Raw genomic sequence first — 27,221 nt, 5'->3', positions numbered from 1 at the left:
CTGACCGAGTAATCTCGCAGTCAAACACATCACCAAACTGACGTATTTTCAAATGTACTAGTAAGAAGGCGTGCACTTTTGTCATTGGCCAGTTTCATGGATGACAGTCAGATTAACCAATCATGATGAGAGCAACCAGGTGAAACAACCAATTGCAATTGTTTCAGAGTGGTAACGAAAGTAAAGAGGTTTTTGTTTATTTTTATTTTTTTTATTATTATTAAAGAAACATGTGCATTGTTTTATTTTTTTAGGCTGTATTATTTGATAAGTTGGTCAAATAGTGTTCTGATGACAGTGTATGAATAAAAGTTCAATAATGCATGGTAAACTGTAGGCACACACACACACAATTGTAAATCCACACAAAATCTCACTGCTCTTTTGAGATTAAAACTGCATCCATTATAATTATTGTTACTAATGATAATAATTATATTTGTACATTTACATTTGGATTTTTGAAGAGGTGTTTTGATAAAAATATCATAAAATGATAATAAATAACATATTAATGATCATAATAATTCAAGGCAGATATTTCTTGTTAATGACATGACATTGATTCAACAGATATTTTAATTGTCTTTTTTTTTTTGTGTGTGTGTGTAATGATTTGTTTTTGTTAAAATCATTTTTCAATGATTTGGCAATAAACTTTATATCAACATTGTGTCAACGTTAAAACAGCAACTGACTATTGCAATCCTATTTCAACTTTGAAGGTCGGTCATGTGCCGACTAGACTGAAAAGAAAAGTCTGTACTGTTGGTCCAAAAAGAAAACTCAACACAAAACACAATATGCTAACTGAATGAAACAGCACTTTATTCTGAACTCCTGTATCATGCTGCAAATACAATTTCTGGATTTACATTGGATTTTCCCATCAGAAACATGAATTTCCATTCTATCTTTCTTCGCTTGGGATATTTCATTATCTGTTACTAACCAACTGACCATAAAACTCTGGAGTTCTTCTGTGGAATCAGGCAGCTGTTGCTAGGGGTTTGAGTTCTGCATCTCAAAGCCATTATAATCCCATTATTTTGATAGATAATTAGCCTTCTTTAACCCATTCTTCATATAGCACAATGACCGTTTTCTGGATATTTTGAACCATTTAGATTTTGAAATAACTATATGGAGATAAGCATGTGCTTTGCAGGCCATTGCTGATGGCACACTGGGTTTATGGGTTTAATTTGGTTTGTATATTCCAGGGCTCTTCAACTCCTGACTCGATCATGAACTCTTCCAACAATCCTAAATGTACTGTTGAGTTTAGTTCTATCTCTAACCAAACACACCAAACAAGCTAATCACAGTGTTCAAAATTATTTGTGAATTATAGACAGGTGTGTTTGTTGAAATTAAAGTATGCTATACAACGGCCCTCCAGGTCTGGAGTTGCCTTTTCACCTTATGTAGCCCCGCCCCTTTTTAGTGCTGTGTTTGCCATCTTCTGTGATCAGACAGATTTATAAATGAACCGCTTGTTTTAAAATCTTCCTGGTCAACTGACATTTGTCAAGACATTTGCTTTAAACATTACAATGTTTACGATAACTTTCGTTAACTCTACAATACATAAAACCACTTTACCAGCTAAATAACTTACACAGCGATGCCATAGAAATATACAGAGCTACCGCACAAGTTCAAAGACAATATTCTGAAGATGGTGACGCGCTTGTTTATCTGGAGAATAAAGTCAATACTGTACTCACATAGATCCCAAACACACTGCCCAATCTGTACCTATTTGTGTACAGCCTATAGGGCCCATGTAGTCAGCCTATATATGATTTGTTGATTATGATTATGTTTGCTCATGTCTTATCCAGAATGCTTATGTCTTACCCAAGAGGGCCCCATATTAGTGATCTTCGATAGTTCGGATCTTACTGACTCTTTCCTTTGATCTCGTTCATCAAAATTAACAAATCTTTATTTAAGTCGTTTCAATCATTTAAGTGGCGTTACATATTATAGTTTTACCAGCCAAATTCCCGAACACATCCACCTACACAATCTAGATCATATTCCAAATTAGGAAATCATTATAATGCAGGCAAATATACTTTATGGGGAAGATAAATAATTACTTTACCTTCAAAGTCTTTCATTCATTTGTCACATGACAGACATAATGAACAGATCATTCATGAATGACCCATCACTACCCCATATGTATTTCCCCATTCACAACCCATACAGAGATTACCCATGTGGGTACTACCTTTAGCCCATGTAGCCAACCTATATGGGACTGATTGTGTTTGCCCATGTCTGACCCATATAGTTTGGCAAAGAGGGCTCCGTACGTGTTTCCCCATTCAGAACCCATATAGAGTTTGCCTTTGTGGGTACTACCTTGGGCCAGTGTAGGCAGCCTATATGGGAATGATTGTGTTTGCCCATGTTTTACTCATATGGTTTGGCAAAGAGGGCCCCATATGTGTTTCCCCATTCTGAACACATATAGACGTTGCCTACACTGAAAAATGTGATCCACTATATTTACTCAATTAAATTGAGTAATCCACTATATTTACTCAATAAAATTGAGGTAACAATTTGCACTTACTTTGTTTGAGTAGATTCTATCCTATATATTGAGTAAAGAGTACCTAAATTTTACAGCTATGACAAACTAAAAGAAATTAGGTAATGTCTACCTAATATTTTTCATTAAATTACATAACTAATTACTTATAAAAATTGAGTAACATTAACTCTATTGTTAGTAGGCAACAGTTCATCGCTGTAAAACCCAACAAGTTAGGGTAACAAATCGTTTGAGTAAACCGATTGCCTTAAAACATTTAAGTTTTTAAAACTAACAATTATGAGTGCTCTGAACTTATTTCAGTCAGACATCTACAGAAGATCTTATTGAGAATTAACTAAGGTTTAGATGTTGATTTATTGTTTCAATTGAAGTAACCATGTTAGAGATCAGTGTCTGCTTTAGTTGGGCTCTTGACCCTTGACTTCTGTGTTAGATGTTTTTTCTCTGGTTGTTTTAACCATGTGTTCCTCGAACATGTTTGTTACAGCCAAAGCCCAGAGGAAATGATCGGTAGTTGGTTGTCATATATTTATAATGACAATCATCTGTAAGTGAACTGATCTCATTGAGAGTGAGCACAGACTCGTTGTGTAATCTCTGGTTAAATGAATGTTGCATTGATTATAGTAAAAGTGTTTCTGTGACAGTCAGTTAACACAGGAATTTCTAAACAGTTTGTCCACAAAAAGTTTCAATCTATGGCAGTATCTGGACTCACACAGACATCAAGAATCAGCTTGTGAACCTCAACAATGGTGACCATTAAAAGAAAATAAAAATCATGCTGCAATGCATGCTGGGTACTAGCATAGTACAAAACTCATCCATGGCTCCCAGCATGCATTGCAGCATGATTTTTATTTTATTTTTGTTTAGAAATTCCTGTGTTAACTGGCTGTCACAGAAACACTTTTACTATAATCAATGCAACATTCATTTAACCAGAGATTAGACACACAACGAGTCTGTGCTCACTCTCAATGAGATCAGTTCACTTACAGATGATTGTCATTATAAATATATGACAACCAACTACCGATCATTTGTTCTGGGCTTTTGAGCTGTAACAAACATGTTTGAGGAACACATAGTTACAACAACCAGAGGAAAAAAAAAACCCCATCTAACACGTAAGTCAAGGGTCAAGAGCCCAACTAAAGCAGACACTGATCTCTAACATGGTTGCTTCAATTGAAACAATAAATCAACATCTAAACCTTAGTTAATTCTCAATAAGATCTTCTGTAGATGTCTGACTGAAATAAGTTCAGAGCACTCATAATTGTTAGTTTTAAAAACTTAAATGTTTTAAGGTAATCGGTTTACTCAAACGGTTTGTTACCCTAACTTGTTGGGTTTTACAGCGATGAACTGTTGCCTACTAACAATAGAGTTAATGTTACTCAATTTTTATAAGTAATTAGTTATGTAATTTAATGAAAAATATTAGGTAGACATTACCTAATTTCTTTTAGTTTGTCATAGCTGTAAAATTTAGGTACTCTTTACTCAACATATAGGATAGAATCTACTCAAAAATTAAGTGCAAATTGTTACCTCAATTTGATTGAGTAAATATAGTGTATTACTCAATTTTATTGAGTAAATATAGTGGATCACTTTTTTCAGTGTACCAGGGTGAGGATCGCAGTGCAGAAAACTGAATATCATCTCACTGTATGTATATCTTGCCCAGGTTCTTGGAGATCTCGCTGACATTGATGCTGTGTTTCATCATGCACTCTTAGTTGATGACTTGATCATTCTCCACAAAGTTCGTGGTTAGAATGAGTTTGGAGGAAAGATCCCAGTGAATCCTTGGGATCTTCAAAAAGTTGAACCACTTGAGCATGTCTGCTGTTTTCTCAGCGCTTTATCTCTCACTGAGGAAGTCCAAATCCAGAGGCATGTTCTTCTTGGCCTCTTACACCAGTCAAATAATGACAAAATCTGGAAACAGCCAGTGGACAAATGTCAGGAGGTTCTTTGGGTTGTTCTACTTTCACTGCCACCATCTACCCATCTAAAAGTGGACCTTAGCAAAGGAGGCAGCCTCTTGAGGCTTTTCTTCAAACTCAGTAAAAAGATTGCTGCAGTCTTCTTGTATGACTTTCCTGATTTCCTCCATCTCCTTTAATGAGGGTGCCTCTGTTCAGTAGTCAAACCGCCATGTGAGGAGCATCATTGACTCATGCTGTCATCCAAAAAGCCAACCATGTTACTATAAATTTAGGAAACAGTTGCTACTAGTTCATTTCTCCAATCCAACATACTATGGTAGTTACATTGTAACAACGAGTTACGTCATTGTACGTGAAACACACTCCAGATTTTTAAAGGTCACAGTTAATAAACCAAGTCCTGTTGGGCGTGCAGCCCAAATGCTCATATTTACTGAAAATTAAAAAAATATATATATTGCAGAAATATGTTGATAGAATCCTCTGAAGATCAGTTGGTGCTGAAGGCAATTTACAAAAAACCTGCAGATATCAGTTCAATTGTAGAAACCCAAAACACTATCAGAACTGTTAGAACCACAAAAAAACCCCAAATCACAAAAAACACAGTTAGTTTCTTTGATAAACTCCAATGTCCTGCACTGTAAAAAATTGCTGTAAAATTTACAGTAAGTTACTGGCAATTTTGGTTGCCAGTAAGACTGTAAATTTATAAGAGTACTGTAAATCAATAATTACAATTGTACTGTAAAAATACAGCAAACTCTTGCATGCTGTAAAATTGTTGTGATGGTGTGTAAACATTTGGTAAACTTATTTCATTTGATTCTACTAAGAAGGAACATTTCTTAATATAAAACTGCAAACACTTAATTTATAAAAGTAAAGTTACTAAAAACATGACTTTAACTCAAATCGTTGCAGTTTATCATCAGCTATAACACACATGCATGTGGTAAAGAACTTAACAAAGAGATCATCACTGTATCAGCAACTCTACAGTTACTGTCTTTAAATAAAGCAGCAGAACATCAGTGTTTGTGGCTCATCATTGACTGAAGCACAGGCTCTACTCTCCACCACAATGGTGACCCACAAAACTACATAACAGATCTCTCTTGTGCAAAATAATACAGTTCAGTTAGATATTTACTCTCCTTATAGATAACACCTGCTGTTAACAAGCAGAATCACTGAATGAAAGAGAAACAAGAACTACAACTGACTTCAGCCACAGCCTTAGATGAACTCAGCTGAAATACAAGAGATCATTAAATCTCTCAAGATCTGATTAAACAACTCCACAAACAGCATTACCAGCTTCACACATTACAATTTGACTTTATTTCTGTCATATGTCTATACAAATTATTTGAGAATTAACAGAAGTTTATTTGTTTTATTGAAAACGTTTAGTTTGACCTCACCATTGTGGCGGTCAGGGTTTGCTTTAGTTGGGCTCTTGACCATCAAACTTTAATCTTAGCTTTTTTCTGGCTGCTGTAATTGTGTTTGTGGAACACATTTGTTATAGCAAGAAAACCCAGAAAGATTTGTGATTACGTGCTTTTGATTGATTATATAATCATTATCTAGTGGCCTGATTCACTGATCTCACTCAGAGACTGATCTTTAAAGACATGGTGTGGATATCTTTTTTGTGTGTTGTTAACAGCTGCTATATGACCCTGAATGAGACGACAAACTGCTACTGAAAAATAAAAAAAAAATGTCTTATGCACAAAACTTTTAGTATTACGGCAGCAATTAGACACACACAGACATCAAGAATCAGTGTATGAATCTCAACAATGGTGACAATCAACAAAATAAATAAACAGATCAACTCTGAACATCACAAAACATGCTACTAAAATTCAATACAAAAAAATAAAAAAATAAAAGCACATAGTAAGAATTAAAGACGATAAGTGGACAATTCAACAGCATAATTTATTCATGCCGCAATGCATGCTGGGATTCATGGGTGAGTTTTGTACTGTGCTGGTATCCAGCATGAATTGCAGCATTATGCTTTTGATTGTCACCGTTGTTGAGATTCATACACTGATTCTTGATGTCTGTGTGTGTCTAATTGCTGCCGTAGTACTAAAAGTTTTGTGCATAAGACATTTATAAAATTTTTCAGTAGCAGTTTGTCATCTCATTCAGGGTCGTATAGCAGCTGTAAACAATACCAAATTCACAAACAAAAAAAATCCACACCATGTCTTTAAAGATCAGTCTCTGAATGAGATCAGTGAATCAAGCCACTAGAGAATGATTACATCATTATCAATAGTCAATCAAAAGCACATAACCACACATTTTTCTGGCTTTTCATGCTATAACAAGTGTGCTTAACAAACACTGTTACAGCAGCCAGAAAAAAGCTAAGATTAAATTTTGATGGTCAAGAGCCCAACTAAAGCAAACCCTGACCGCCACAATGGTGTGAAGCTGGTAATGCTGTTTGTGGAGTTGTTTAATCAGGTCTTGAGAGATTTAATGATGTCTTGTATTTCAGTTGAGTTCATCTAAGGCTGTGACTGAAGTCAGTTGTAGTTCTTGTTTCTCTTTCATTCAGTGATTCTGCTTGTTAACAGCAGGTGTTATCTATAAGGAGAGTAAATATCTAACTGAACTGTATTATTTTGCACAAGAGAGATCTGTTATGTAGTTTTGTGGGTCACCATTGTGGTGGAGAGTAGAGCCTGTGCTTCAGTCAATGATGAGCCACAAACACTGATGTTCTGCTGCTTTATTTAAAGACAGTAACTGTGGAGTTGCTGATACAGTGATGATCTCTTTGTTGAGTACTTTACCACATGCATGTGTGCTATAGCTGATGATAAACTGCAACGATTTGAGTTAAAGTCATGTTTTTAGTAACTTTACTATTATAAATTTAATGTTTGCAGTTTTATATTAAGAAATGTTCCTTCTTAGTAGAATCAAATGAAACAAGTTTACCAAATGTTTACACCATCACAACAATTTTACAGCATGCATGTTTGCTGTATTTTTACAGTACAATTGTAATTATTGATGTACTCTTGTAAATTTACAGTCTTACTGGCAACCAAAATTGCCAGTAACTTACTGTAAATTTTACAGCAATTTTTACAGTGTGGATCAGAACGGCTGGGAGCTGAGAAGAGAGACAGACACTCAAATACTTTTTACAGTATTCACTACATGTTAAGGAGTTAAAGAACGATCTGTCTAGACATGAAGTGGGCCTCTTCTCTGAATTTCGTCTCACTGATAATGTCCCTAAAAAGTCATATGAACATGAAGGTAAATTTAAGAGGTAACACTTTACAATAAGGTGTCATTGGTTAACACTAGTTAATGTATTAATTAACATGAACTAACAATGAATAGTACATTTGTTACAGTATCTATTAATTTTTGATAATGTTAATGCAAAAGATGACAAATATGAGAAACATACATACATACACACACACACACACATATACATTATATATATGTATGTACAGTGAGGAAAATAAGTATTTGAACACCCTGCTATTTTGCAAGTTCTCCCACTTAGAAATCATGGAGGGGTCTGAAATTGTCATCGTAGGTGCATGTCCACTGTGAGAGACATAATCTAAAAAAATCCAGAAATCACAATGTATGATTTTTAACTATTTATTTGTATGATACAGCTGCAAATAAGTATTTGAACACCTGAGAAAATCGATGTTAATATTTGGTACAGTAGCCTTTGTTTGCAATTACAGAGGTCAAACGTTTCCTGTAGTTTTTCACCAGGTTTGCACACACTACAGGAGGGATTTTGGCCTCCTCCACACAGATCTTCTCTAGATCAGTCAGGTTTCTGGCCTGTCGCTGAGAAACACGGAGTTTGAGCTCCTCCAAAGATTCTCTATTGGGTTTAGGTCTGGAGACTGGCTCGGCCACGCCAGAACCTTGATATGCTTCTTACAGAGCCACTCCTTGGTTATCCTGGCTGTGTGCTTCGGGTCATTGTCATGTTGGAAGACCCAGCCTCGACCCATCTTCAATGCTCTAACTGAGGGAAGGAGGTTGTTCCCAAAATCTTGCAATACATGGCCCCGGTCATCCTCTCCTTAATACAGTGCAGTCGCCCTGTCCCATGTGCAGAAAAACACCCCAAAGCATGATGCTACCACCCCATGCTTCACAGTAGGGATGGTGTTCTTGGGATGGTACTCATCATTCTTCTTCCTCCAAACACGTTTAGTGGAATTATGACCAAAAGTTCTATTTTGGTCTCATCTGACCACATGACTTTCTCCCATGACTCCTCTGGATCATCCAAATGGTCATTGGCAAACTTAAGTCGGGCCTGGACATGTGCTGGTTTAAGCAGGGGAACCTTCCGTGCCATGCATGATTTCAAACCATGACGTCTTAGTGTATTACCAACAGTAACCTTGGAAACGGTGGTCCCAGCTCTTTTCAGGTCATTGACCAGCTCCTCCCGTGTAGTTCTGGGCTGATTTCTCACCTTTCTTAGGATCATTGAGACCCCACGAGGTGAGATCTTGCATGGAGCCCCAGTCCGAGGGAGACTGACAGTCATGTTTAGCTTCTTCCATTTTCTAATGATTGCTCCAACAGTGGACCTTTTTTCACCAAGCTGCTTGGCAATTTCCCCGTAGCCCTTTCCAGCCTTGTGGAGGTGTACAATTTTGTCTCTAGTGTCTTTGGACAGCTCTTTGGTCTTGGCCATGTTAGTAGTTGGATTCTTACTGATTGTATGGGGTGGACAGGTGTCTTTATGCAGCTAACGACCTCAAACAGGTGCATCTAATTTAGGATAATAAATGGAGTGGAGGTGGACATTTTAAAGGCAGACTAACAGGTCTTTGAGGGTCAGAATTCTAGCTGATAGACAGGTGTTCAAATACTTATTTGCAGCTGTATCATACAAATAAATAGTTAAAAATCATACATTGTGATTTCTGGATTTTTTTAGATTATGTCTCTCACAGTGGACATGCACCTACGATGACAATTTCAGACCCTCCATGATTTCTAAGTGGGAGAACTTGCAAAATAGCAGGGTGTTCAAATACTTATTTTCCTCACTGTATGTATGTATTTATTTATTCATTTTTTTGCAATGCATGCAGTTCATTACTTTATTAATATATGTATTTCTGCTCTATTTTAATACATCTTTAAAGGCTAATTTTAGGCAAAATAAGACTTTTAAAGACCAGCAGCAGAATCCCTGTCACTTCGAATACTAACACATATCATTGCACACATTTGCAATGACACTCTCTATGATTATGACCAAAGCATCCTTACAATTAAAAGCCAACACAAACGCACATTTTAAGAAAACAAAAGTAAGTAAATGTTCTGGAAGTGAATGAACCATTATTTAACCTGCGTATTTACTGTAAATACATAGGTAACGTAGGTGCCTGACGTCACCACGCTACAGTCTGCAGCGAGGAGTACTTGAGGAGATGTGTGGCCTGTTAGCTTGCACAGATCATATGACTGATAAAACAGTGTGTGTAGATTTGTGAGTCCGACACAGTCCAGATACAGACAGGTAATAAGAGCTAATAATAAGAGGGGAAAGTCCATAAAACATTGTGCTGCATCTGACTGTTGAGTATCACTTACAACTGCATATCATGTTAAAACAGCTCATTTTAAACAAGATCCCTGATGATTTCAGTCTGATCTCAACAGTTCAAACAGCAGATTTTAGCTCTGATTGAGTCTGAATCTGTCATGCAGCTTCACAACTTCTGTTGGCTCTGAAGGCAAATGTACAGTAGTGTGGCTTTTGTACAGATTTTTTTCCTGAGTTGAAGTTATTTGCCTTCAGTCATTGCTATGGTGCTATACTTTGGTTAGTCGTTTAGAGCTGACAGATTTCACAAATAAATCCTGTACTGTATGATGAGCACAGACTGATATTTTTTTTAGTTTCAGACTCTGATTTCATCCAGTCTGAGGGTATCACGTGTTTGATATTTAGAGTCAGTTCTTGATATTGTTTATAACGTTAATAAAGTTATTAAGTGTGTGATGTTTACAGTGTTAACAATATGTTAAGGTCATGTGGTGAATTCCAGCTGTAACCAGTGATGTCACTAAGTGTCCTGTACACCTGTAGATTAATCAGGGTCCACCGAGCCCTCATCAGTACGGGCCCTCAATGCTTCTGGTCTCCTGTACTCAGTCCCTCTTTTGCTCATTGAGTGACACCCGGCAGGTAAGGTATGTGCAGACGCTTGTGTGACGTAACAGCTATCCGAATCAGAACCAGCAGAACCACCAAAACAGTGATTGGAGTCAGTCCAATCCAGTAGCCTACAGGTGGAAGGGAAAAGTAGAGCGATTTTATTTATTTATTTATTTTTTTTCAATTTTTCAATTCACTGTTTAAGATTTTTGAAAAGCTCTCAATGCCTCCTGTTTTACTCACTACGATGTTTAGTGCCATCAGTGTCGTCTTGTATTTCCTTTGATTCTGTCCAGAATATTGAAAGGTTAGTCTCACAGTTTAGTATTAATTTGCTGTTTAAATATAATATTTCTAAACATCCACTGAGTTTCTCTCACCTGTGACTGTCACTGTGATCAAAGGTTCTTCTTCAGAGCCCAGAACTCTGTATGATCCTGCGTCTCTGGCTGTAAACTCATTAATGATCAGGTTTCTATCTCTGATGGTGATCCGTTCGCTCTGAACTCCATCAGTTCTGCTCCAGACCTTCATCCACTCTGTGCTTCTTCTGCTCTGATGCTGCACTTTATCAGCGATTGACAGCAGAACATCCAACTTCAGCTCCTCACCTGTTTTCACAGAAACCTCATCTGAGGAGAAACACAGACATTAATCATTATTATAATAGTGTCAACCGATCAAGGACAGAAGCACATATTTATTGACAAGTGTCATTCAACAAAACTTAATATTATGTGGCATTTAACATGGTTCTGAATTTGATTTTTATCTTTTATTTTTTATCTTGAATGTTGAACATTTGAAATTTAACAAAACTGAATATTTTTTATGGCATAATATTTTATAACAGCAGATTTTTTGTTCTGAATTCTTTGACTGCAAATATCCAGTTTTAAAAAATACAGCTTCATGTTTTCAAGATGTAGAAGAAATTTGGAAAATCAAATTCAATATTTAAAATTCAAAGCGCAGAAATTCAGATCGTACAGAAAGTAGGTCAGAGGTCATCCACAGGGAAGAGTAGATGATCTCCGAAAAGTCGAACGAAGCATTTACTGCGACCGGGAGGACATGTTCGGCTCACTTAGGCAAGTTTTGTCCTGGCCACAACATATCCCAGTCAACAATTTGATCTCACAGTGATCTCACCATGAGCTCACAGGATACTTGTGATGAGGTCACAATGTGAAGTAACAGTGAGCTAAAAGTGTAACCTCACAGCGCCCTTACTGTGAGCTCATAGTAATGTGAGGTCAAAGTGCACTCACTGCACAGAGACTAGGTACCCAGCATGCATTGCAGCATGAAGCTTTTGATTGTCACCATTGTTGAGATTCATACACTGTCATTTAAACACAAAGAGAAACATCAAGAATCAGAGTAGTTAATAATGTTTGTGTCTTATGCTGTTGTAGCTCTTCATGAATGATTATGAAAGTGACCCATACTCGGAATTTGTGCTCTGCAATTAACACATCCAAGGTGTACACCCACCCAGAGCAGTGAGCAGCCATTTATGCTGCAGTGCCTGGGAAGCAGTTAGGGTTTGGTGCCTTGCTCAAGGGCACCTCATTCGTAGTACAATCCCTGCCGCCCAAGACTCAAACTCGCAACCTTTGGATTACAGTACGAGTCCGACTCTCTAACCATTAGGCCACAACTTCCCAAGACCAAGACTGCAAATTGAATCTAGGTGATGACTGTGTTGTTGTCATCAATAACAAACCACCTGGTTGCAGTCTGTTTTTGGGTTTCCTTGCCATAACATATGTGCTTTACAAACACAGTTATAGCAGCCCAAAAAAATATAATGTTATAAAGTCAAGGGTCAAGAGCCCAACTAAAGCAAACACTAATCACTATGATGGTAACATCAAACAAAACAATAAAACATCATCATCTACATCTCTGTTAATTCCCAATAAGCGCTTTTGAAGATGTCTGACAGAAATTAAGTCAGTCTGGTTAATAATGAGTGAAGCTGGTGATTTGTTTATTTCAGTTGATTTCATCTAAGGCTGTGTCTGGAAGTCAGTTGTATGTTTGGAGAAGGTTCTTATAACAGAAATCTGTTAGCTGGGCGTGCACTCATGAGCTCATCATGTGAGAGCACTGTGATATCTCTGTGATAGTGTTGAGAAACAGGAAGTAGAATGTCCCCCAGCGACTGATATTTGAGCTGCCTCGTCTCAACCTGCTCAACATTTTGAGTTCACAATGAGCTCATATATTACTCACACTGTGAGGATCACCGTATGAGAATGGTGTGATGTCACTGTGATCATCGCGTGATCTCACGTGTTGACTGGGATTAACTCGTGGGAGCGTGATGTGAAGTTGAGGGAACAACATATTCTTCTCGTGGCCACGAGTTTAATGCGTAAACAAACCTGTGTGACCATAGCAACCCGGGATTATCAGAGATGGATAAAACATCTTTCTCCATCCCACAGTCTTGTAAATCCGTTAACTGATCATGTCTCTTTATTTAATATTTGTATATTATTATTATAAAACTGTAGGCTAATAATAATATTATAATTAGATTATTCTATTAACTGGTTAGGGCTATATTTTTATATTTATTGTTATATGCTTATTTCCTTTCAATTCGTGTAGAGCTTCACCTAATTAACATTCTGTATAATTATGCTAGTATTATTAATATGCTACCATATTTTGCAAATACTGTAAGCGCCTGACAATAATGCCAATGAAGTTTTGACTTTATGATTGCATTTACGCCCGTATGTGATCATATTACTGCGCCGTGGTCTTCCGCCATACATTATAGTTATCATTTTTATCCACTTAGAAAATCGCCACGTTTTATTTTGTGTCACCACACTTACTCGTGTAACTACTCATGTAACCATCTTTAAATAGGGAAAACATGGAAGTGTTTGGTGGCTTCTAAATTCATCCCTGTTTGGATCCTAAGGAATGAATGGTGCTAAGCTAAATGCTAACATAGTTGCGCCATGCGCTAGAGCGATTAAGTGCACGCACTGAGACGGGAGAGGTACGTATCAACTCGACTAAGTTGGAAGAACATATTAGAATATGGAAAACCGGTGGCGTTTTCCTTTAAACTGAACTTTCATTAAAAAAATTCCTGTAAGTCATATAACATGATCAAAGCTTGTTTGGGTGGGGGTGTTGGGGTTTTGGGGTGTTGTGTTTGAATTGGGGGACACCTCAATGGAAACACCTTAACCTCTTAACTGTCACCGTCCACCCTGTGGGACGCCTACCTTTACTTCACTATTTTACAATTAAATCCTAATCTAATCATGACAAACTATATATTGTTGGAAAGGTCTAAGACTCCTAAATAGGTATTTTACCACTTTTCTGTTAAAAATTATGTAGGAAAAGTAATAGATTAATTTATGACCAGAGGTGTCAAATCCAGGGTCAGAAAGTAAAAGTCCTGCCATGTGTTTATTCCACCCATGAACTCAGCAGCTGATTTCACCAGAGGAGGAACCAAGTCATTCCTTTCAAGTCACAAGCAAGTTTCGAGTCAATCCCAAGACCTCAACGAGTTGAGGTAATTAAGAGATAATTGAGAGACTAATTAAATGTTGATTGTGCATTAGTGATGAACACCTGCTGTTATTGAGAATTACAGAGGATCAGATGTTGATGTTTTATTGGTTAAAATGATGTCACCATCATGGAGATCAGTGTTTGCTTTAGTTGGGCTCTTGACCCTTTTAGTAACTGAGAATGGATTGCTTTTAAGCAATTGCAATATTGCTTCACAACAAACATTTGCACATTGCTGAATTAAAAGCTTGAGAAAGCAGATGAGCTTATACTTTTGGCTTTTGTCACTTGAATGAACATCATGAAGGTGTCTCTCTTTGGTTTATTTACTGACGTTCAGCTGTTACAGAACTGCAGGAATTTACTATTAAACAAATGCCATCATAATATTAAATATTGGAAAAAATTAAGAATTATATAGCTCAAGCTTTTAGACATGAACACTTATCTTACGATCCTCAACAGTGGTGACAATAATTATTCATACTGTGGTGTTACCCAGCATGCATTGCAGCATGAAGCATTTTGTTGATTGTCACCATTGTTGAGATTCATACGCTGGTTCTTGATGTCTGTGTGTGTCTGAGTAGGACTGGAGTTTAAATATTTAAATGCATTAGATTTAAAATTCTTTCTCTATAACTACTACAGCAGTAAATTCATTGCGTACTGTGGTTTCCCAGAGTTGTTTATTCAAAAGCAGAACATAAATTAAAAAATGAAAATGTTGTATGTGTGTATATATATATATATATATATACACACACAGTATATTGGATGCAAACAGGTAAGCACCTGATGATTACCTCATCGTATGAAAACAACTAACAGTTGCTCACTGCACAGCACTGATCTCTCCGCTTTACAACAGCACATGCATTGCTACAGAGAGATCTAACACAGGAGTCAAGGGTCAAGAGCCCAACTAAAGCAAACACTGATCTACATGATGGTGATATCATTTTAACCAATAAAACATCAACATCTGATCCTCTGTAATTCTCAATAACAGCAGGTGTTCATCACTAATGCACAATCATCATTTAATTAGTCTCTCAATTATCTCTTAATTACCTCAACTCATTGAGGTCTTGGGATTTGACTCGAAACTTGCTTGTGACTTGAAAGGAATGACTTGGTTCCTCCTCTGGTGAAATCAGCTGCTGAGTTCATGGGTGGAATAAACACATGGCAGGACTTTTACTTTCTGACCCTGGATTTGACACCTCTGTTTATGACAAGAGTGCACCTGAAAAAAATCTACATCATGACATGAATTCTGACCTTTGTCACAGAAAGTCTTCTTAGTTGCCTTTTTCTCTATCACGAATTAGAAATCATAAGAAATTATTTATCAGTAGAAAACTTAAAATTTCAAAATTCATCCTTTGAAACCCATTTTAAAATCAGACACTGCATTACCATGTAAATGGTACATTAAAATCATGTTACAAAATATTTTCATTCATGAATTATAAAAAATTAAGTTTGGATAGTGCACTATAATGTCTCTGTTCAAAACTGTGGGTGACAGTTAAGGGGTTAAAATACGCCATAATACGCGCGTGCTGCTGCGGGACTCTGAACACCATCGAGCCGCTCTTCACAGTCGCGGCACGGTCTCGTGTTGTTTCCACCAGCGCTGCAATTTTTTATCACTAATTGATGGATGTCTAAAATATAAAAGTAAGGAGAAGCCTAAAACAGGCCCGAGGCCCGGCCCGCGTCTGAACTATGATGTGAAAATTGGCCCGATTGAAGCCCGGCCCTAGAGGCGTAAAAAACTCAGGGCCATCAGGCCTGGGCGCAAATGCAGGGCTCTAGCGTTCCCCTCAGTAAAAATCATGTTTCCACCAAGTTGGTTTGCCAGGTAAAAATACAATTACGTGTAAAATGTCATAGTTAATTGTGTCTGACATGAAAACTACGCTAGCTAGTCCCATGAAATGAGAAATAGCAAATAACACACATACTAAATTTCCGTTATGTTACGTTATGCAACTATGGCAATGTCTGCCCTGAGACCACACAAAACACTTCCACTACGAGAGAAAGCAGCAGCCATACAATACCACATAATTAAAGGAAATCCAGAAAACACGTGCTGATGCTTTGATTAGTTTTGAATTTACCCTGAATATGAAGTTGGTACGTCCTGATTTGTCGCTCCAGCTCTGTCTGATCATTACTGTAATAGACTCTCATAAAATATGTCCCAGCATCACTGAAGCTCAGATTCTTGAAGACGACGTCACAGTTTCCTTGTTTATATACTCGTCCACTACAGTCTTCAGTCGGACACACGGGGATGATTTCTGACCGACTGCTTAAACTAATATCAGAAATCTCTCTGGCCTCAGATTCACATGTCAGCGTGATTCTTCCTCTCTTTTCTCCTGACACAGATACAGGGACGGTTCCTGCAAATACAGACAGTAAATATTCATTCAATACAAAGTATCAATACTGAAAAATAAATATTTTGTTTCTGTTTATTGTCTGTAATCAAGGTCATCATAAAATATTCTAGTAGAGTTATTTTAGTCAGCTGGATTAAAAATATATAAATGAAGGCAACAAGTAGCCCGTGATATTAGAAGTGGCACATTACAAATGTTTCAAATGCTGATGACAATGTTTATTAAGCAGTTAAAGAATGAACTGCATAAACCAGTGATGCCAGCGTGTGTTATTTATGTAATATAATTGGAAATTTCCACCATCAGTCCACGAATAACCACCAAATCACTTGAGTGACACAACAGAGAAACAATGGACTAGAAAAACTCTAGCTGACACTGAAAATAAAATAAAATGTTTTTATGAACATAAATGATACTGACCGCTGTAATTGACAAAGCCCAGCAGCAGCAGCTTTAACCTGAAGAGAAAACACAAAACGTTATGTGACATACAGCTTACTATAAAACGTTACGGCAAACTCTCAACGTTCACTTTCATTTTATTTGAAGATTATACAGGGGATAACTTTTCAGAAATTTCCAAAAGAAAAGGATTAAAAAAATGTATAGATGCTTTTTGCTTTTTTATTTCTTACATCTTTTAAAGCCTCAATCAATGTAATGCTTTAGTTCAATTTTAATGTTAGTTTTATTAGTCTATTTTGTTTGTGTACATGGTATTTCACCTTCAAATTAATCACCAAATTTTGCTTCAAAATCCTATTTATATGCAACAAAAATGTCTTTACCAGAGAGTTGAATATTTAATCTAAATTTAAATATTAGATATTCAGTATCGATTTACAACTGGGTAAATACACATTCATAAAACCTCTTCTTCTTTTCTTTTTTTTAATGGATTCTTCCTTAAAGTTTAAAAAGCTGCTTCCGGTGTTGTCCTATTCAGAGAGATTCACAGCAGCTAGGGCTCTCGCGAATGGGCGGGGCATAGCAGCCAGTGCAGACAGCATTACTGATGTTATATTCACTGACATATAATAGAGAACATTTATATTGATCAGTGTTTCTATTGTATTTTGTCGCTTCGCGCAGCTCGAGTGAAGCCATGGTGTCAACAATCATCTTGCTCATGAAAAACTTTAAAAATAATTTTTGAATAGGCCTAATGCAGTTTTTTTTTTTACATTACTTAACACACATATATAGAAATACTAATGGATTATCCGGACCAAAATGATCCAGATTCAGTCAAACCCAAAGTTCCAATACAAGCAAACGCTTTTAGAAATTATTTTTCCTGCGACCAACCAATCATGGTAGAAAAACTTGATATTATAATTATAATAATATTATTATTATATTATAAAAATAATAATCCCACTATAAAAACATAATCATTATCGTATCCACAGTAATGGTCACGTACAACAGAGACTTGGACTCGCCTTCATAGGTTTAGTTTTTCACAAACAAACAAAACTACTGGTATAACAGAACAAAACACATGGCTCTGTATTATATTTAAAAAAATAAAATAAAAAACTTACATGGTGCATGTTCCGCGTGTATCTTAGGTTCAGGCATCAAAAATTCGAAATCACAACTATAACAGATGAGACGAGGTGATGAACCAAGTATCTGCGCAAAAATCCACTATTAACGCTGTTCCCACTGCTTTAGGGCGTGTCAAATTTAGCACAGAGCCAAAGACCTTTCAGTGTATGACATCAAAGTACCGCGAGAGCGATAAGAGAGCAGACGGATCCTATGCTTTGGAGCGGCTCTCGCGGTACTTTGAGGTCATACACTGACCATCCTGTGCAGCGCTGCTTAAAGTCGAACGCACCTTATAATAAAGGCCGTTTCTCAAACTGAAGGCTGCATCCTCCGGAGGTCATTTGTATGCTGCATATGTCATAAAGAAGATTTTATTTTAGAATATTAACAGTTATACATTTTACCATTATTCTTAGTTAAGCGTAATTTGTTGTAATATGCTTATGACTCGAGAATGTAATGCTCAGTAAACTGAAAAAAAAAAAAAAAAAACAGGCTTGATGATGTATGCAGCCTGCAAATGCGACCTCCGGAGGATACAGCCTTCTGTTTGAGTCTGGCATGAAACAGCATTTGGCTATCACAGCGCTGATTGGCTACACCGCGTTAAACAACGTTTAATACAACACCCAAAATACAAATGGTATACAAAGTGTGTATAAGAAATGAAACATTGTACAAACAATTTACAACTTAAATAAAAGGGTGCATTTAATGAATAAAAATAGTGCATAAAACTACATAGGCTATAGTAAACACGCACACAAACAGTAACACTGAAACTCATCAATTACTGAATCTTAACAGCAAAAACCGGCAAACACAATAAAAAGATTTTAGATACTATGCCTCTAAAAGGAGGCATAGTATTTTTTTTTTTTTTTTTTTTTTACTTATTCTTTAGTTTAGCCCCTGCAAGCAATATGACTTCATTACCTGCAGTCCTAGCCCAGAATTAAAAAGACTTTGGTGTGTTTGACTCGAAACCGCATCAAAGTACCCAGAGAACGATTCAAAGGCATGACTTTGTTTGCATTCACGTTTTGATTACGGAGCCATTGGCCATCATCCCGGCCACAACCTGTTTGCACTTCTCCACTCAGGCAGACGCTACAGATCTCTGTGCACTATAACATCTAAAAACCTTTCACGCTTTTAAACAGCTAACACAGAAATTACTACCCGTTTTCTGTAATTAATTTCTGCATTTCTAGCTATTGCCTGTCTCTGAAGTATTATGTAAATACATATGCATATTTCATACAGCTGTACAGTAAATAATGCAGAAATCTGTACATAAATCTTGTGTTCCAGATTTATACCACATTATTGTTATTACTATTTATTTTTTTGTTTTTCTTTAGTCTTATTTATTTGCTATTTTCTGTTCTCATGTCATATATGTATGCAGGTATGTGTATGTACCAAGAGCTCCTGAAAAACCACAACAAATTCCTTGTGTTTGCACACACTTGGAGAATAAAGCTGATCCAATGCTTTATCTATTCCATATGGTTCACAAAAACATTACATACAATTCACAATTGCTAAAAAAAACTTTAAAAGGAGGCATGAAATTATTATTATTTTTTTCTGTAGTTAATTGTTAACAAGTATCCAAATATGATTTTAAATATGGCTTCATAACCTGCAGCCCTGGTCTAGAATTCATAAATAATACTTTGTTTGCATTAACTCATCTACTAATTAACCACTTTTAAACATTCAGGATGAACAAATAAGGAAGAAGTTAATATTGTAGTATATATTAAACACAATATTGTCTGATTTCGCTAAATTATGTAAGTGAAAATATTACCTATAAAGCCACAGAAGAACTGTTGTGCGTCTCCTAATAAAACACAACAGGTGTTGGACTTGAAGCAGCACTGCACAGATCTTTCTGTGTATGACATCAAGTAGTTAATTCAGAGATAATTTTACAGAGTTTTTACTGCAATTCAAAATAAAAGAAGACAACCTGAAAAAAATCACAGTTATTTTCCATAAAATTACGATTTTTTTTTTACAGTGTACTTGAATAGCGTTGGGCAACAGAACATCCATCTTCAGCTCCTCACTGAAATCTTATCTGAGGAGAAACAGATACGTTAATCATCATTATAATCAATCAAAGCATAAGCACATATTTATGATTGGGGGACCAAATGAAAATAAAAACGTAATAGTAGGAAAACCAGAAAGCACATGCTGATGCTTTGATTAGTTTTGAATTTACCATGAATATGCAGTTGGTATGTCCTGAATTGTCGCTCCTGCATTGTTTGATCATTATTGTAATAGACTCTCAAAAAGTATTTCCCACATTGAAAAAAAAAAAAAAGGTGACCACCCAGCCAGCAAACTTATGTGGGGCCCAGATGGGTGGCTCCTGGGCTATCTAACTTGGCCCCAGCCAGTTTTGTCCTTGGTTTCCATGAGGGCCCCACATGGGTCAGCCCAGATGAAACAATGAAATGAACTCTGCTCAGTATGCATACTACAGAGTGCTAAAAATAAGACTGAAGCAGCACTGCAGTTCATTAGATAATTAAGTGATTAATCTAGTACTGATTGAGCATTAGTGACGAACACCTGCTAAAGAAAAAAGAGACGAGCAGAAACACAACAACTACTATTGACTTCCAGCCACAGCCTGCAAAACAACTGCAAATAAAAGACATTAAATCTCTGAAGATCTCAGCAGAGGAGGATTAAACAACTCCACAAACAGCATTACTAGCATCATTATTACTAACCAGACTTTATTTCTGTCAGATTGTCTGGAGAAGCTCTTATTGAGAAATACAGAGGTTCAGATGTTGGTTTTATTGAAAAGTATATCTGTCACCATTATGGAGAATAGCGTTTGTTTTAGTTGGGTGGTTGACCTTTAATGTTCAAACTTTAGTTTTTCTCTGGCTGCTTTAGCTGTGTTTGTTATGGCAAGACAAGCAAGAAAAATTTGTGATGTAAATATAGTCATCAAGTAATGGCCTGATTCTAGAAACTGACTTCTAATGGTACAGTTGAGGTGATAACAGCTTCACATTAATAACACTTGACATGGGAGTGCACACGTATACGTGCAACAGTGCGGAAGAATTTTAAAATATATTGTTCACGAAATGCTTTGAGCTCCTGCCTCGCAAACACACAGACATCAAGAATCAGTGTATGAATCTCAACAACGGTGACATGATTCATGCTGCAATGCATTCTGGGTGCAGCACACAAGTGTCAACCATGGCTCCCAGCATGCATTACAGCATGAATTGCGTCACCGTTGTTGAGATTCGTACACTGATTCTTGATGTCTGTGTGTCTGAAAGAGTTGACGGTTAAAAACCCAAATTCAGATTGAGAAATGAGAAACGCGAAAATTTAATTTGTTGATCATAACAAGCCACTTCCAAACAGTGATGAGCTCTCTGAGAAAAACTGCTTTATAACGTTGAAATCTATACTACCATCAATGAACAACCATTATCAGCTGATAACCTTTGAATCGAACTGTCTTAAAAAAAAACCAAAAAAAAAAAACAAGCATATAGAGTAACATAAGAGTCAAGAGCTCTATTAAAGCAAACGTTATTCACCATAATGGTGACTTCAAACCAAACTCTTACTTTCAATAAAACATCAACATCTGAACCTCTGTATTTCTCAGTAAGAGCTTCTCGAGACAATCTGACAGAAATAAAGTCAGTCTGGTTAGTAATAATGATGCTAGTAATGCTGTTTGTGGAGTTGTTTAATCCTCCTCTGCTGAGATCTTCAGAGATTTAATGTCTTTTATTTGCAGTTGTTTTGCAGGCTGTGGCTGGAAGTCAATATAGTAGTTGTTGTGTTTCTGCTCGTCTCTTTTTTCTTTAGCAGGTGTTCGTCACTAATGCTCAATCAGTACTAGATTAATCACTTAATTATTTAATGAACTGCAGTGCTTCTTCAGTCTTATTTTTAGCACTCTGTAGTATGCATACTGAGCAGAGGTCATTTCATTGTTTCATCTGGGCTGACACTTGTGGGACCCTCACGGAAACCGAGGACAAAACTAGAGAGCCCAGGAGCCACCCATCTGGGCCCCACATAAGATTGTTGGCTGGGCAATGGTCACCCATAAAATACAACAGGAAGTTGACTGCTAGGTTTTACAGTATTTTGCTGTTTTTTATCTTGATTTTACGGTGAAATACCGACAGCTGTGGTTACCAGTAGTCTACTGTTTTTTTACAGTTTGCTTCCGTAAATTAAATTTACGGTATATATCTGTTAAAATGACGTTCCACAGTGTGTTTTTTTTCATCTCTCACATTTAACCCCTTTAATCCCACAGCAAAATCATAATTTCTAAAGAGCACTTATATGTGTCCAAACTACAGAGTGTTGAAGTTAATGAGAGAATTAAGTGACTAATTAAACGAGGATTGAGCTTTAGTGATGAACAGCTGCTGTTACCAAGTAGAATCACTGAAGGAAAGAGAAACAAGAGCAGAGAAACAAAACTTACAGCCAAAGCCAAAGATGAAATCAACCGAAATAAAACACATTAAATCTCTCAAGATCTCAGCAGAGGGTGATTAAACAACTCCACAAACAGCATCACCAGCTTCTTATTATTAATTATGTTAATAATAAGTTTTATGTTTTACTAATATATGTGAACAAAAGCTCTTACTGAGATTGTACTTTCATTTGAAGTCACCACAATGGCAATCCGTGGTTGCTTTATAGTTGGGCTCTTTTGTTATCAACATTTTTATTTATTTTTTATACACAACATCCAAAAAAAAAAAAATAAAAAAAATAAAAAAAAAAATAAAAAAAATAAAAAACAACAACAGACACATACTCAATATCTCAAAGTCCAATCAAAGGGAGGGAAAGGCAAGAAAAACACAAAAGTCACTCCTTTATACAGTCACGTATATCAAAAAGAAAGCACTGCCAAGCATCGATGGTAGAAGGCTTGGCCCCATTGATTCGTGCTGTTGTACATTCACAAGCCACTATGTGCAGGAGGCTACGGATCCAATATGTTTTTCCACACATGTGCGGTGTAAACCAGTTTTGTATTATTGTCTTCTTCGCAGCTGTAAAACCAGCAAACATCATTCTCTTTTGCATTGAGGTTATACAGAGATCAGAATCATCATTAAGAAGACACAAACTTGGATTAACAGACCAATCCATTTGCAATAAGGATGATAAAACCAGGTTTACATGTGTCCATAGACTGATGACGACAGGACATTCCCAAAACATATGCAGAAAAGTACCTGATGATGTAGTATTACATATATGGCAGTTGAGATTCGGTTGTAGTTTCATTTTAAATCTTTTGTAAGGAGTTATGTATGCTCTATGAATGACTTTGAAGTGAATAAGACGATGAGCCAGATTTTTAGATGTTAAACTGAGATTAGACCACACTCTCTCCCAGTCGACAGATAAATTAAGGTCAGATAATTCCCTATTCCAAATAGTTTGAATAGAAAGAGGTTTTGTAATGCAATCAATAATCTTATTATATATTAAAGAAACAGACGGCCGACCAACAGATGGTGCAATCCAATCTTGCATAGGATGAGAGGAGATGGGAGATGCCCAAGGAACTCCATACGCTTTGAGAGCAGAACGTAACTGAAGAAAGACAAAATATGCGGATGCTGGTAGACAAAATTTGGTTCTTAATGTCTGAAATGAACATAGGCCCTGGTTATCATATATATCACCGCATGTGTTTACACCCAAAGAGGACCAAGAGGGTTGGACAAATGGACGATTTCCGCATACAAAATTAAAATTGTGCCATAAAGGTGTACTATTACAAAATTTGAAGGTTCCTCCTATCCGACGTTCCACCGTTTTCCAGATTTTAATAGAGTTGGCCACAACCGGACCAAATTTATACTTATCCCTTTTTTCCTGTGCCAGTAAATAACATATCTTGGAGTCTATTTGGTTTAACCTTGTCAGCTTCAATCACTCTCCAAGAAACTGTAGATTGAGGATCAACCCAATTATGAAGAGCCTTAAGCTGGAACGACCAATAATACAGTTCAAAATTTGGTACAGCCAGTCCTCCTGCGCTATTAGGATGTTGTAATGTGGTAAGTTTAATTCTGGGGCATTTATCATTCCAGATAAATTTAGAAATTATGGAGTTAATCTCCTTAAAATAACCTGGAGGGGGAGAAAGTGGTAGCATAGAGAAAAAAATTAAATCGAGGTAACAAATTCATCTTAACAGTGGAAATTCTTCCTTGAAGAGAGACTTTAAGATTCTTCCATCTTTGAATGTCATTTTTGACTTTAACTAAGATATTATTAAAATTGTCTCTGGCAATCTTATGAATGTTTTTATATATGGTAATGCCCAAATAGATGAAAGATTCCTTAATAGGGATAAATGAGGGAATAGAAGAATTGACTTTAACATTGTTAATTGGCATTAAAGCAGATTTGCTCCAATTTATTTTATATCCTGATAAGCTACTAAAATTATCAAATTCCTTAATTACACTAGAGACTGAAACATCAAAGTGGTCTAAATATAGAATAATATCATCAGCGTATAACGAAATACTATGATTATGATCATGAATCTTAATCGATACTTCAGATTTCCTGATGGCTTGTGCTAAGGGTTCAAGAGGGTGCAAAGGGAACGGGGGGGAAATAATATTACCAGTTATGACTGATGCTGCAGGTAAGTGGTATAATGTCTTAATCATAGAAATGAAGTGTTCGCGAAGCGAAACATTGCAGAACTGCCCACATATAATTCCACTCTAGCCTGTCAAAGGCTTTTTCTGCATCAAGTGAAAAGACCGCACAAGGGGTCGGGTGGGAGTCTGCAAAGTCCAGAATATGAAGGAGTCGACGCATATTGTCAGATGCATTGCGCCTTGATGAAACCAGTTTGGTCCTCCTTGATCAGACTATGAATTACCTTCTCCATACGAAAAGCAAAAACTTTAGCATAGATTTTAAGATCACATGGGATAAGCGAAATCGGTCTGTAGCTGGAACAATCTAATGGGTCTTTCCCTTTTTAAGAAGTAATGAAATCAGTGATGTTTTTGATCTCTATGAAAACCCCATGTTCAATCGCAAAATTAAATGAATTAAGCATAAGTGTCCCTACCAAATCCCAAATTTCTAAATATAATTCGGGGAGACCATCTAGACCTGGCGATTTGCCCTTTGAAGGCTTTTTAGAGAGACGTGCAGCTCCTCCAAACTTAATGGGGCCTCCAAAGATTCTTTATCCATCTGTGAGATCCGAGGCAGTTCAATTTATCTAAATACTGCTTACAAATTGGTTCATCAAAATCTGTTTCGCTTTATACAGATTCATGTAAAACCTTTAAATATGTCATTAATTGCAGGATTCATGGTGACCTGATCATCCGATGATTTTATTGCGCTAATATATGCCTTAGACTCGCATTCTTTCAACCTAAGGGCCAATAAATGACTAGGTCTCTCTGATTCAAAATAATATTTTTGCCTAGTCCTATGTAAAATAAATTCCGCCTTTGAGTGTGAAAGTAAATCATATTCTTCTTTTAAAGAGGACAACTGTGTAGCCTGTTGCTCAGTAAAATGTTGTTTTTGTAGGTTTTGCAATGATTGTATTTTATTTTCTAATTGTGTAAATTGGTAAGTTTTCGCTTTGGCAAGAGTAGAAGAAAAAGATATACAGAATCCTCGTATGGCACATTTAGTCGATTCCCACATTATTTGAGGATCCACATCAGAGGGCATATTGATTTCAAGAAATTCCTTAATATATTCTTTTAATGAAGTAATGAAAGTCTGATTACTTAATAATGATATGTTAAAGCGCCATCTAGGGCTTTGGCTTTAACATCGGAGAGAGGAACACTGCACAACACAGCAGAATGATCAGATAATAAAATTGGTAATATAGAGATGGACGAATTCGACGAAATTAAAGATGGGCTGAGAAATATGTAGTCTATCCTAGAGAAAGTCTTATGTCTATTAGAAAAAAAAGTGAAGTCCTTAGCTTTAGTATTCTGAATTCTCCAAAGATCGATTAAGTTGAGCTCCGTGATAAATTTATTCAGTAATTTAGAAGATGGATTGGCTGTTGTATCAAATTGAGATTTATCTAAAGCAGGATTTATGACAGCATTAAAATCCCCACCCACAACTAATGGGCAGTCAGTCTGCTCAAGTAATGTTTTGGAAATCTGTGTAAGGAACGCACTGTCTGTCTCATTCGGACCGTAAATAGAGACCAATGCTAACCTATTATTATATATTTTGCATCGGATAAACACAAATCTACCCTTCTCATCACTACCAAGGTGTTCAATTGTTAAATTTAACTTTCGATTAACAAGGATAAGCACCCCCTTAGTTTTATTTTGAGCGCAGGAAAAAGCCACTAATTTATAATATTTATTCTGAAAACGTGCCACATCAGCTTGTTTTAAATCGTCTCTTGAATTAGGGCACAGGAAATAGACTTACGGTGTAAATATTCTAACACACGGGTTCGTTTAACAGCGAATTTAAACCATTCACATTCAGTGATAAAATATTTAGAGTATGCATTGAATATTCACAATCCCTAAATTGTATTCAATAAATGAAAAAAAACAAAAGCACTTCCATTCTGTAAATAGCATGTAAACGCTGACGTGCATTTTAGATACCAAACCTCCTAGAATAAAAATCCCTTTAGAAATAAGGTAAAATAAATAACAGTATAAATGTCTGTTGTAAAAAGTAAAAACAACATAAAAACCTGAACAACCAACAACTATAAACGAGGAACAACTCAGACCGCACATTACCGAGAACATAGGTCTGACTGAGCAACAAAAATAGTGATGGTTCGTGACCGATCCACTCCAACGCAAGACATGTCTCCCGAAAGGCCCACACAGCCAAAAATATTTTTA

General features: G+C 36.5%; 1 long non-coding RNA gene across 1 annotated transcript; it reads right to left on the bottom strand.

The window, feature by feature from the left end:
• Positions 1-9,904: 9,904 nt before the first annotated feature.
• Positions 9,905-11,242, bottom strand: LOC131525816 (uncharacterized). Its single transcript, XR_009267289.1, has 3 exons — positions 11,125-11,242; positions 10,988-11,032; positions 9,905-10,872 (listed from the first exon to the last, which is right to left on the bottom strand). It is a non-coding gene; the product is annotated as an uncharacterized LOC131525816 (long non-coding RNA).
• Positions 11,243-27,221: the final 15,979 nt, after the last annotated feature.

Source organism: Onychostoma macrolepis, chromosome 19, assembly GCF_012432095.1.
Source record: "Onychostoma macrolepis isolate SWU-2019 chromosome 19, ASM1243209v1, whole genome shotgun sequence".
NCBI lineage: Eukaryota > Metazoa > Chordata > Actinopteri > Cypriniformes > Cyprinidae > Onychostoma > Onychostoma macrolepis.
This window is presented reverse-complemented; position numbering and strand designations above follow the sequence as displayed.